Raw genomic sequence first — 9,418 nt, forward strand, 5'->3', positions numbered from 1 at the left:
GCTGAACTCAACACAAAGCTTTTATCTCTCTCAATCACTCAGGGCAGATTAATCCTTCACTTCTATAGGTTTGTCAGGTGAAAAGCAGCTTGGATGGTTTGATTTTTTTTTTTTTTTTTTTAAATTGTGGGTAAAACACTTTTGGAGCTGTGTACAAATCAGAGAAAGCTTCCAAAAAAGCAGGGACACCTTCCACTGGACCGAGTTGCTCAGAGCTTCATCCAGCCTGGCCTTGGACGCTTCCAGGGATGGGGCAGCCACAGCTTCTCTGGGCAACCTGTGCCAGGGCCTTTCCACCCTCAGAGGGAAGGATTTCTTCCTGCCTGGCACTTCATCCTGCTGCTCCAAGAAACCCAGAGGGGCTGGAGAGGCCGCTGGTTTGACGCAGCCGGGCGTTCCTTATGCTCTTATGCTCGTTGGATCCTCCAAATCCTTCCTTACAAAGCAATCTTCTCTCGTGTAAGTAGCTTTGAGCACTCAGGCAATATATGATTCTTTATCTGAGAGCGTCACATCCACGTTTGCTACGAAACAAAGTGGGTCACAGGCATTTTTGTGTAAGGCTTTCACTTGACAGGTCTACACCAAAGGTGAGCTGGTTGGCTGGGTTTGAGGGGGAAGCCTGTTTCTCTCTGCCAAGTTCTTTTGCCAGCCATTCTTAAGGCTTATCCTACCTAGTTCTTCTGCACAGAAATGACACTCATTTTCTCAGCAAAACGGGAGAATAGCAGCCTAATTTATTGCAATCCCTGCAATGTCTCTTTTGAAGCTCAGACAGGATTCAGAGATGTTCAGCCTGTTCCAGTTCTGAATGGCTTACTGAGTTCTGAAAAACTGTTATTGAAATCTTTCTTTGCTTCTACCTTAGTTTTTTTCCCCCTTTTTACATGGAATTTGTCAAAATCAAGGTGATGTCTTTTAAAGTATTTTCAGAAAGAAAAATTGATTGCTGTTTTCTACCTGGCCAGGTACATTTCACATTTTTGCATTCCAGTTTTACATTGATTATTAACTTTTAAATAGTTTATGGGAAGACAGAGAAGTGAGACCATGGATAAGAGGAAGAAAGGAAATGATAAACCACAGAGAAGACATTGTTGGGGATTTACACTGTATGAGTTCAATAAGGCTGTGAAAGAATGTGCCTGTTCTTCTTGTGTTCCAACTAACCCATGTAGGTGACTCTGGAAATCTCTCTCCTTGTGTTTTGCCATTCCTTTTCCCCAGGGAGGACATATATCTGTAGGTCAAGCCCAGAGGTCTGAAGAACAACTACATCAACAAGGAAACAACGCCCAAACAGAAACCTGAATCAATATTCAGTCAAGCCCTTTAATTATGCAGCTCATTTTATACTGATGTAAGTAGATCCTTAATTCTGAAGCAACCTGTGCCTAGGGAAAAGGAGTGGAAGAGACTGTGGTGTCCCTGCACACAGCAGCTGATGGGGAAGCGTGATCCAGTGAAAAGATGGAGAGCATGAGAGATGTAAAACCTCAGCCAGGCTGACATTCAGGAGTTGTGGAGATACCCAGGGAAGGGAGAGTATGGACCTCAGGAGAAGAAATTATTTTAGAAGCATGTATATATATATATACACCTGGATTTGACCCATCTTTATGTCAGATGAAAGACTTGGTATAAAAGGAAGTTTCTGTGATGAAGAGTGGAAGATTGTCATCAGGCCATGGAAAAACCTCTTCACAAAATTCTTTATTTCCACGTTGGAATTCAGCAACAGAGGAATGTAAGATCTAACTAGCTCACATGCTACAACCTTTAAAGTGGAGAGATCTGATCTCTCCTTTGGGAATAAAAGAAGTGTTGTAGAGAAAGGCACAAGGAGTTCTGGATCAGATTCTGTGGTCAGCAGCTTAAGTGGCTTGAAATGACCAAAACTCCGGTTGAATTCTTCCAGAAGACTGTTCAGATTGCTCTGGGTGCATGTCTGTGCTCGAGTGGTCACAGCAAGACAAACATCCAGCCCAAAATAGCTGGAATGGAGGGCAACAACAACCAACTTTGGGGTGAAACTCCAATGGAACCACAGTAAAACACCACTGTCTCTGGAGAATTGATTCCATCGTGTCAGTCAGTGTGAACATGAGAGATAACAGCAAATTATAGACACTGTTCCAAAGAGAGAGAGTTCCTGGCTTGAGAGCACCTCTGTGTCTGTGAGAGATGCACATAGATATCTATTTACATGCAGGTTTTCAGGAACAGTCCACGGGAGTTGAACATCTCCTGAGAGTCGGGAAAAGCCAAGAGCCCTGGAAGAGGCAGCAGGCTGGCAGCTAATAAACAGCACTACTCTGACTCTCATAAATCTCCACGAAGTTCATTTATTCTCCTCTGAGGGTGAATAATGTGAAGCCTCTCCTTGCCAGTTGTTGTAGCACCGAACCAAGCGGGTTGGATGTGGAGGCTGCTATTAATAGCAGCGAACGAGCTACTAATTGGGCAGTTATGTAATGGCTTTGTTATGAAACCTGGTTTGGGTTTGACACCTTCTGTTTGCTAAAAACAACAGTAACAACCCCAAACAAACCCAGGGGTAGCGGCGTGTGACTGTGAAATAAAGGCTGAATAGTCGCCGGCGTTTCAAAACTGAAATAGAATTAAAAAGAAGGGGGAAAAGATCAATTCGTTGCTCTGAATTCCAACAGGAGTGAGCTGGAAGGGAATCATTCCACAGATCTGCTATTCAAAGTTACTTTAAAGGAACTTTCTCTAATACCTGCCCTGCAACTACTGCCAAAAAAAAAAAGAAAAAAAAAGAAAAAAAAGAACTCCAAGCAGCCTGGTTTTGTGACTTGTGAAGTGTCAGAAAGTGCTTTTTTTCATTTTAAAAAATGGGCTTTGAATGAGTATGAACAGAACATAGTTTAAGGAGGAAGAAGGACCAGAAAATGTCTGTGTGAGACACACTGATACAAATCCTGCACTAGGATGAGGCACTAATCTCTACTCTTGTAAATGATAACAGACAGCCCGGGCAGTTTGACATTTTTAAAGTAACTTTAAAAAAAAAAAAAAAAAGACAGATAAACAGATACGGGTGACATTTTGTTCCCTGCCACACAGAAGGAGAGAAAATTGCATTCCATTAGGAGAGAAGCTTTTATGCAGGGTGGCCCTTTGCAGTGATTATTCCTGAGTATTCCAAAGGCTGGACATCACTGATGCAATGTACAGCACTGGGAGCTTCTCCTCCTGATGAAACCCTCTCCTTGTGGGGCTCTTTTCCTTTGGATGCATCAAACACTGCAGTATAGAGAGCCTGGAAGAAAAAGAATCCCTATGGAGGTTTGTAGCTGTATATATAAAATGATATGTAAATATCATAAATATATAAATTTCAGGAAACTGGCCAGAGATACCAATGGCTGGCTCTGTGTTATTTTCCACTCCTTGTCGTTTTAAATTGTCTAGGTGATGACAGAACCCCTGATTTATTCAGCACTGAAGGGTTTATTCTAATAAAGGAAAACTCTGCTTTGTCCCTTCATTATTAAAACACCCAGAGGAGGCAGCCAAAGGGCTTGCAGAGATTTGGATGCACAATGTCCCAGCACCACACTAATTACAGCCAGCATGCCTCAAAAGCTGTGATAATTTAGGGTTCAGCAAGTGTTGGAAGGAGTAAGACACTATGGAAACCAAGCTGGAAGTTGGGTGGTCCAGATGCCTTCCACATGTATCCAGTTAATTATCAAGATCTAGAATCTCTTACCCTTTATGTGTGAAAACATCTATATTAGTAAGCAGAAATATATATATACACATATATATTTAGACTATTCACTTCATTAGGATATTTTGGAATTACCATGTGACAAATAATAGAAGAATCTTCTCCTAAAATAAAATATAGGCAAGCTTTCCTGCTCCTACACATCAGATGAAAGGAGTTTTCTCTTAGATGCATCTTTTCACTAATGTCTGGGTTGTTGCTGCTCTTTGTGTCACCTCGCTTGTGTGAGAAGGAAGAGGGATCAAGCAGCTCCTCTGAGTAGTAATTTCATATTTCATAGGTGGCAGCTATTTCATATTTCTGTTGTGGTGGTACCAAAGGGTTCCAATAGGGTACAGGATCTGTCACCCATTTCACTGTAGGACAGAGTTCAAAATTCATTCACAGTACTATGATTTCTTAATTCTCAATGACTCTGAATTCCTACTGGTACAAATTTATATTTTTACAATACTTCAAAAACTTCTCAAACACTTTTGTACTGTCTTATTCTTAAATGCTGTTTACATTTTAAATACCTTAAAAAGATCAAAAAGTTACCTTTAAATGATGTTTAAATGTGGGAGTATTTTTGTTCTATGTCTGACATAATTTTTTTCCTCTGTAATAGTGTTTTTTCCACCCTTTGCATTGCCTGCCTGCAGTGATAATACATCTGCTACAACTCCCTCTGTATCCTGCTGATCCTCGTTTTTCCCAGGATAAGACAATCCAATCCTTCTCATTGGTGAGTGCATGTAATTAATGTGTGTCTATTGTCTACTAATATTTGTTAATTACCATTTCCTGCTGGATTTATATCTATTTTATTTCATGTGTCCGTCATATTTTAATTGATTTCTGGCAAATGGTTTTCTAATGGACAAGCTGAGGAGCTGCTTCTCTGTGGGATGTCATGTGGGAAATACCATTTTTTTTTTCCCTCTGGATGTTACCAGGGAAGACCTCCCTGTAATTCTGAATTAGAAAGAAGTCAGGATGGGGAAGGAGCTTCCCTATAGGTTCTGCCAGCTGGGGAGATGGTGTTGAATGTTCACATATCATGAGTGACTGTACCCAGGTAGCCCCTCTGTACCATAAAATCAGGGAGAACATGAGATAGGACAAGAGGAAACAGCCTCAAGGTGCACCAGGAGAGGTTTAGGTTGAATATCAGGAAAAATGTCTTCCTGTAAAGGGTTGTCCACCCATGGCACAGGCTGCCCAGGGAAGCAGTGGAGTCACCACCCTGGAGGTAACTAAAGGACCTGTGCTTAGGGACAGGGTTTGGAAGTTGTACATATCCTTATGTCCTTTCATTTTATCCTTACTGTGAGCACTCCCTGCTGTCAGGGTGATGAAACCAGTCACTGCTTTTCTCCTCTACTTCCATGTAAAACCTCCACAGGTCTTACAACTGTGTTTTCCTCAAAATCCAGCTTCTTCCCAGTCAACAGTGTCTCCCATGCGCTGGTTCCTTCAAGATCTTTTCTGACCAAATCTTTTCTCTCCAGTTCAGTCTGTCCAAACTGTTGCCATCAAAATATTTCCCTTTTCTCACTGCTCTGAGCGTGTTCCCCTCCTTCTAAAACCTCAGCATTGACTTATTTCCCCCATAAAAGTCAAGCCAGCTCTGGTTAACTCTGTTACTGCTTGGTTCTGACTCCCCTCCTCTTGGAAAGCTCTCTCATCTCCAGTGCTGGGAATGCCTGTGCATGGCAAGCAGGGGATGTTGGTCTTAATTTCCTTCTTCAACTTTCTTCATTGAAAGGATGCTCTGAATCTAAAACATATGGTAGATTAAATTACTTCAAGTCCTTCGTTTGTTACAGCAAATGCCTGGAAATATTTCCCAATCAATCACCAAAAGCATTGAGAATGAAGATTCAGCACAATTGAATTGATTGCTGTGCCAGTGCCTCACCACTCTAACAGGGAAGAATTCATTCACAGCTTGAAGGATCTGTTTTTCTAATAGTATCTGTCTTTCAAATCCATGTCATGCAAGCCAGTGGCAAAAGGTCTGGTTCTCAGAGTGTTACTGACTCTTATAATTGCTTGTAAGAAGAACTGTGTAAATAATGGAATATTTTGTTTGCTAAGAATTCATTAAAAATTACTCGGCTCAAAATAACCAGGACAAGTGGATTAAAAAGAAATCGCTCTCTTCAAAAACATTATTTTAAAGGAGCATTGTTGATTAAAAATTCTTCAAAGAAAACCAAAAATTCAAGAAAAATACATTCTTTAAAATTCCGAGATGAAACTTGAATCCTGTTAGAGCACTCCCGTTTCCTTTCCAATGCAAACAAATTAAAACATCTCTGTTGGGCTCAGCCTGTGTTTTTGTCCTTGCCCCACGCAGAAAGCTAAAAAAAAAGGGCATTAATTTTTCACCTATTTCTCCCTGTGGTGCTTCCAGAAGTAGGAGTTAAGTGGCCAGCAATGCCTCCCAGCCTGTCAGGAGCGATGGATTTTTAGGCCAGAGAGAACCTTTGGTCTCCTGCACAGCAAGAGTGTGACAGAAGCACTGAGCTATCAAATCAGTTATTCTGCCAACATCTTTGTGGTTCACTGAGGAGTGAATTAATGTTCCCTAGGAGTGCTCCAGCAGCAGGGAGAGGCAGCACTCACACTGCCCTGGCCGGGCAGGAAGGGGCTGCCAGGAGTGTAAGTCATGGAGAAATAATTCATCTTCCTTGAGGAACCTTCACGGATCTACTTCACAGTCCAGCAGAGACCTGGCATGTCTGGGACTGGCACCAGTTCCCCGGAGTGGGCACCAGTCAGAACGTGTTGGTGAGGGAGCTGCTCCAGCAGAAGGCACTGGGACAGGCCTTGGGCCACCATCAGCTCCAGGAAAGGAAACAGGGAGACTCTGGCACACTGGCCAGTGGATGTCACCAGTCCTTCTGCCCCCCAAAACTTCACTTGAGAGAGTCCAGCAGCTCCAGTGAGAAAACAAGAGACACACATCATGTGGTGCAACAGAGGGTTCCATACTGACCTGGCATCTGGTGCCTCCAGTTCGAACTGCTCAATGAACTGCAATCTCATGTATTTTCTGTGTGATTTTTTCCCAATTGATCCTTTTCTTTTTACGCTGTTCCTGCATCTTTCCTGGTTTGCACATACCTGTTGGATGTTTTCCTTGCTTTCCTGGGGTGACATCCCTGTAACTGCTCCAGTGTTTCCCACCAGTTGCCCCGAGGCAGTAAGTGCTTTGCCACAAGAATATGTGGCAACCTTGGGAAGGACCAAGGATTTCTGTTCAAGACCGTCTGGTCATAAAGCCAGTATTTATCTAAACCCCAGAGCATTCAGGTTTTCAGGGCATTTTCTGTATAGACCTCTGCTGTAAATGGCTGTTGCATTTGTTCATGAACTAAACATACAATATTCCTAGCAGCCCTCATAATGAGCAATCTACACGAATGACCTTTTGAAAGCTCTCTGACTCCTTCAAAACATAAGCACACTGAAAATCTGTATTTGCAAGGTCAGTAATAAAATGAAAACCTCGCTTTGGCTGTCTAAAAATAAAGCCATGCGAAGCAAAGACCTGGCTGAATAGCAAACTCTTGAAATAAATGCAATTTCCTTTTGCCACAATAAATGTTTCAGTATAAAGTGGAATATATAATTCATTCCACTGATCTGTAATATTTTATTGAACTGCAGAAACTTCAGGGGAACAGCTCTTCAGTTTCTTTCAGGCTTAAAGCGCTCTCTTGAAAACCTGGAAAAGAGAAATGTGTTCTGGGATGGTTTTTAAGCATTTTTTTTGTTCATTATTAAGATCTGACTTCCTTCAGCCACAGATTCATTGTTTCTGTGGCCTCAGCAGAAACCTGAAGCTCTAACCAGCTTTTAGAACTTCACTTCGAGGGCCAGATCCTTGGCTTCCATCCTGCCTGCTTTGGTCTGCTCAGGAAGAATTGGAGTAAAGTAAGGAGTGCTTAAAGGCAGCTACAAATTAAGGTTTTCTCTCAGCTCAAGAGTGGGCTACACTTAAGAGACAATTGTTGTAAAGAGAAAAAACTCTCTGAACTGAAGTGTTTCCAAGCTACTCATCACTTCCTTAGTATCTCCTCTTGTGGGAATCAAAATCCTGTAATACCTGATCTTGTAAACAATTATTTTCGTTCCTTAGCTGCTATGATGAAATTCACACTTGATATTTCTGTAGGAACTCCTTGTCCCCTTCTTAGACTTGGTTTGTGGTTTTTTTTCAGATTGGGAAATGGGGAAAAAAAGAGGAATTTTCTTTTTTTTTTTTTTTTTTAAATCTCAGCTTGGATCACTCGTTCTCATAATGCCTTTTAAAAAACATCAACAACAAACGAAAGTGAATCGAAATTTTGAAATTGATTTTAATAATTTCTTCGGAACATCTTTTTATTAAGTAATAACTCTATGGCACGGTAATAGCAGATACTTTGGGCAAATGCTTGCTGTCAGAATACACTATTAGGGAAAAAAAATTATATAGGCCGGGGGAATATGCTTAATTTCTTGATGCCTATTATATCTGGATAAGGAACCTGGCAGGTAAGTCCCCACAAATACAGTTATCAGCCCACCCTGGGGTTTCAGCACTCCTGATTGTGTTTTTCATGCAGATTATATACAAAATGATGCACAACTTGCATGTTATACTTTTGTTAGAGGGGACTCAGAAATATGCTACTGTTCTGGACACTTTTTAATGCACATTCCCCTCATGGGTGTGGGAATAGATCCATTTTTGCTGGTCTAAATTGAAATATCCTCCAGTTTCTCTGTACTGACACTGCTGCACAGAGCGTTTCCCTGGAGAGGGACTGATGGAGTAAATGCTTTGTACTTGCTCACGAGTTCCAAAGGCTCCCTTTGCTGCCACCTTTATGCCGCGAATTCAGTGTATTTGTGCGAGGCACGGCTGCCTCACTCTAAGGAAAACTACCCTCAGCATTCCTGTTGTACATTCGCGTTCCTTTCGTGAAGAGCTGACAGGTTCTAACTCTTCCTACAGGGCCACAGCTCTGGGTCCTGATTCTAGAAACTCCAGAGATTTCACGTACAGGAAACCTTTGGGGATGTATTTTGTCTGGGTGTCTTCTCACGCCTCAGAATAGGGATGGAGATGCTTTGTGTTGCGGAGCTCTAATTGTGCCCAGCTGCTCTAATTGTTCCCAGCTGCTCTAAATGGTTAAAGTGCTGTGCAGGTGTTAATTTAACTCTTCAGTCGTCTCACTCCCGCTGCGTTTATCAGAAAGGAGCAAAAGCAATTCAAGTTCATCAGAAAGGACTGAAAGCACTTCAGGTGCCTGGTAACCCCCTAGTCTGTGTTCAAGCCTTGCAGAGCTCAAGGAGCGTTTGGACAACGCTCTCAGGCAGGTGGGATTTGGGGGGCTGTCCTGTGCAGGGCCAGGAGGTGGACTCGATGATCCTTGTGCGTCCTTCCAGCTCAGGCTATTCTGTGATTCACTGTGGCCTTGGACGGTGCGGTGCGTGCGGTTGTAACAGCGGAGCCCGCCCCGATTCGGGGCACAAACCGGCCCGAGGTGAGAGGAGCGGGACAGCTGTTTGCTGTGGCATTCCACGCGTGTGCCCTGCCCTTCCCGGCGCTCTGCGCAGCAGGCGCGGCGTTACTCCGTGTCCCGGCGGGTCATTCCCACGGGATGCAATCACGGCGCTGTG

The sequence above is a fragment of the Manacus vitellinus genome, unplaced genomic scaffold, assembly GCF_001715985.3.
Source record: "Manacus vitellinus isolate BGI_N305 unplaced genomic scaffold, ASM171598v3 scaffold_69_pilon, whole genome shotgun sequence".
Taxonomy (NCBI): Eukaryota; Metazoa; Chordata; class Aves; order Passeriformes; family Pipridae; genus Manacus; species Manacus vitellinus.